General features: G+C 40.5%; 1 non-coding gene across 1 annotated transcript; it reads right to left on the bottom strand.

The window, feature by feature from the left end:
* Nucleotides 1-420: 420 nt before the first annotated feature.
* On the bottom strand, nt 421-528 carry LOC136498688 (small nucleolar RNA R71). Its single transcript, XR_010769698.1, has one exon. It is a non-coding gene; the product is annotated as a small nucleolar RNA R71 (small nucleolar RNA).
* Nucleotides 529-4,754: the final 4,226 nt, after the last annotated feature.

Here is a 4,754-nt window from a genome sequence, read left to right as displayed (position 1 = left end):
AGAATCAGAAGACAACCAGATAAGGCAAAGTTTAACACCAATTTTTGAAGCCATGGCTGATAAGACTCTCCATAAATTCTCTGCTCCAACTACGGCCAACATCTGTACTAGACCGACAACCAATGTCGGAGATATTGGATTTGAGCACAACCCTAGCCCTCATCAACATGGTGCAAGCTAGCCAGTTTTGTGGAAAGGCACATGAAGATGCGAGTGCTCATCTCCAACACTTTCTGGAGATCTGTAGCACTTTCACCATCAAAGGAGTATTTAGAGATGCCATACTACTTTGTCTCTTCCCATTCTCACTTTTGGGGAAGGCGAAGGAAATGGTTCTATGCCAACAAATATAGAAATACTACATGGGACAACTGCTCCACTGCCTTCCTAGCAAAGTTTTTTCCCATAGGAAAAGACCAATGCTCCACATGGAAGAATTTCAAGCTTCCAACAGCAACATGATGAATCTGTCCCTGAGGCATAGGAACGCTTTCAAGACTACATATCAGAATGTCCTTATCATGAAATGGAGAATAGGCTACTCATGCAGACTTTTTACCATGGGTTGACCAATAGCACCCGTGAGAACATAGATGCAGCTATTGGAGGTGCTTTCCTATCACTCACAATCCTAGGTGCAATAGCCCTTGTGGAGAAGATGGCCTCAAATCAAGTTTGGAATGAAGAATGTCTTCAAACCCGCAAGAGAGGTGGAGGTATGCATCAACTCAAGGAGGTAGACATGTTGTCTACCAAGATGGATCTGCTCACGAAGAAGCTCAAAGATCGAGCCACTAGGAAGCAAGAAGTCATGCACATTCATGATTCCCGCATGACGCGTGAAGAGTGTGTAAACACTAGGAACTTAGGGAACAACTGCCTGAAAACCCATGATGATGTGAACTTTGTCAACAATAACTACTTTTGTCCTCAACAGAATCAAGGATGGAATCAGTAAGCAAAGGCCAAACTACCAAGGTAACTATCAAGGTAATAATAATTTCAATAATCAACCACCCTAGAGAGAGTTAATTTCTAGCCAACCTAAAATAATAGAGGGCTTAACTAGGAAACTAGCATCCAATGATAAAAATCTTAGAAAACATAAATAATAGAATGGATAGCTTCTCGTTTGCTATTAAAAACCAGCATAATTTAATAAAATGATAGAATCACAAATAGCTCAGCTGGCGGCTGCTGTTCCCCCTACCGACAAAGGTAAGATTCTGAGGCAACCAGAAGATCTAGAAACTGCAAATCTTGTCGATATTCACAATGCAACATACTACTGCATACAACCATCAGCTAGAGGATGGATAGATTATTCCTTGCCTAAAAAGAAAGGTGATCTAGGAAGACCTATAATCCCCATAGCCATTGGACCTCACATTTTCCAAGAAGCTGTCTGTGACTTCGGCACAAGTGTCAACATCATGCCTAAGGTAATTTATGATAAAATTAATAGAAATACTTTGTTGCGCACAAATATGCGTTCACAGGATGCAGATTAGTCCCTCTGCTACCCCAAGGGAAGAGTCATATGTACCCATAGATTTTGTGGTTTGAGAAATAGGTGGAGATGGAAGGGCATGAAAGTAATCACCAACAAAGGTTTAGGGGTTTAAACTAATAAATTCCATGAGTTTTGGTGAGTATGTGCTTTCTATAGGGTTTATCTAGAAAACTGGCAAGGTGGACCTATATGTCAGAATTAATCACGCTTAATAGTTGCATAAACAACTCTAGAAGATTCTAGATGATACCAAAGGGCACCACACCATGGTGGAGAGCGAGAGGACACTAGGTGGGGCTGGTTAGCCCCATCTACAGACCGCCTGGTCCCCCTAGCCCACTGTCAGCCTCTGCCTTGTTACGTCGGTTCTCCACTACCTCCTTAGTTGCATTTACGACATCCATTCAAGTTAGTTTGATCCAAGAGCTTAGGATTGACGCTTTAGCCTATATATACCAGCCCCTGCCACCCCCTTAAGGCATCAAACCCTAATCAAGTCAGTTGAGAAGACAGAAACCCTAGTCATCCTTAGAGCTCCACCATATTCTAGGGCATAGCTAGCTAGGCTAGGTCTAGAGGGAGGCAAGCTTCGCTTGGATTCCTGATCCTATCAAGAGCGTGGCTTGGTATTTTGTACCCCCTCTCTCGTTTGTATCTCTCATTACTTTTATATGTTTGCTATAATTGTTATGACAATGCTCTTTATATCATTCATGTTCCTAGTTATAATGTTCATCATCTACTTTGATTATATACTTAGTATAGTTAGATTGTCATCGTGTTCGAGCATAAGTTCGTATAGCACTCACTCTGGTGTACACGGGATGAGTGGTCGACATTGTGTAAGCGGGGTGCTTATACGTTGTTTACCTATGGATGCACCCTATATTCCGGGCCATGTGGTAGATCATGGATGTGACACTCTCATTGAGTCCTCTGTAGTCCACTCCCTGAATATAGGGCAAGTAGGATCTAGTTACGAAGGAAGACAAGCTCTGTTTTTAATCTTCTTTAGTAATATCCCTTATGTGTAGATATGAAGTTGATCTTAGCCATGATTACTAGGTGTAATTGCACTAATCAATGTATGCTTTGACATGTAATTAAGAATGACTTAGGAATTATTCCTCTAATAATCTACTTAGCCATGCTAAAGCCATAGAAAGGAGTACTCTGAGTGATCGATGATTAGTTATTACTTACCATTCATATACTTTTATCTCTTGACTTACCCCTATTGTGAGTAGAAGTTTGGTTATGGTTTTTTCTCCATCATGTGTATAAGTTATCAATATATTCCTACTGCACGTCTTTCCCTGTGGTAAAATTATAAATAACAATATCTGGAATACACCTGGATGAAGTGCTACAATGGTATATTATCTATGCACTTGCAGATCACTTTATATTTATATTTATATTCTTTTCCAGTCACATGAAATACTAAAGTACTTCTTAGTGACATTCTAGAGGTGGCACTAGGTAGTACCAATAAGCATTTCTGACATCATAGCTAGGGATGACAACTTTGCAAAAGTGATGTTAAGAAATATCAACAACATCAGGTGGCTACTTAAACAAGTGACAAGTTAATAAATACCAACAGCTGCCATGAGACTTGGGCGAAGGCACTCCAAGCGGTTGAATTCAACATGACCAGGAGAGTTTGCTCATGGAGTTCAAACTCAGAGGGCTACCACTGGCAAATGGGTGAAGGTATCAGTAGTAGGTGAACATAATTCTCCATCACCATGGACACCTGTACATAGGGATCAATTCAAACTTCATGAATTAACTAGGGACATTTATTGGGATGGCACCCTACTTTGCCCTGTGAGAGACTGCCCATGGCAAGGTGATGATAGCCATGCCGATGAGGAGCCCTCCAAGATACCTAGTCCTATGAGAGACTGCCCATGCCTAGATTATGATAGCCATGCTGAATAGGAGCGCTCTGAGCAAACTCCCGTCTCCACCCACCCATAGAACTATGAAAGTTGCCTAGGTTGGTATTAGCTTATAGATGTCTATCCATCAATTCACACTAGCTATTTGATATGCATGTAACTTTTCTAATAATCAGAATGTAAGAAAACTTTATAGTACAACTGCCAAGAAGTGCGAGGAAGCTGAGGCCTCGAACTCATGGAATTTTGCTTGACAAAATGAACAAGTCAAAGGGAGGATTGAGGATGCCAAACTCTATTCTCGAGGGAAACAGAAGGCCGCATCATCCAGTGCAAGCTGCTAAGTTTGCCTTAGAGGTGGGTGTACAAGTCAGGCATCAAATACCAATTTTTACACAATGGAAACATTACAAGAAGCCCTCTGATGTCGTCCATTACAGGAATTTTGTGGACAGGCTAACTCTATGTATGGGTATCCTCTATTGACATTCAACTCTGCTTTGAGCAACTTTAATGAATTTACTTTTCATTCACACTACTACGTGCAGTCAAGGCTGGACATTCACAAGGATCACCCACCAACACAAGAAGCTTGCTAGAATATATTGGAATTATTCCTCTAATATTCTACTTAGCCATGCTAAAGCCATATAAAGGAGTACTCTAAGTGATCGATGATTAGATATTACTTACCATTCATATACTTTTATCTCTTGACTTACCCCTATTGTGAGTAGAAGTTCGGTTAAGGTTTATTTCTCCATGTGTGTAAGTAATCAATACATTCCTACTACACGTCCTTCCCTATGGTAAAATTATAAATAATGATATCTGGAATACACCCGGATGAAGTGCTACAATGGTATATCATCTGTGCTCTTGTAGATCACTTTATATTTATATTTATATTTATATTTATATTCTTTTCTAGTCACATGAAATACTAAAGTACTTCTTAGTGTCATTCTAGAGGTGGCACTAGGTAGTACCAACAAGCATTTCTGACATCAAAGCTAGGGATGACAACTTTGCAAAAGTGATGTTAAGAAATATCAACAACATCAGGTGGCTACTTAAACAAGTGACAAGTTAATAAATACCAACAGCTGCCATGAGTCTTGGGCGAAGGCACTCCAAGCGGTTGAATTCAACAAGACCAGGAGTGTTTGCTCATGGAGTTCATACTCAGAGGGCTGCCACTGGCAAATGGGTGAATGTATCAGTAGTAGGTGAACATAATTCTCCATCACCACGGACACCTGTACATAGGGATCAATTCAAACTTCATGAATTGACTAGCGACATTTATTGGGATGGCACCCTACTTTGCTCTG

The sequence above is a fragment of the Miscanthus floridulus genome, chromosome 12 (assembly GCF_019320115.1).
Source record: "Miscanthus floridulus cultivar M001 chromosome 12, ASM1932011v1, whole genome shotgun sequence".
NCBI lineage: Eukaryota > Viridiplantae > Streptophyta > Magnoliopsida > Poales > Poaceae > Miscanthus > Miscanthus floridulus.
This window is presented reverse-complemented; position numbering and strand designations above follow the sequence as displayed.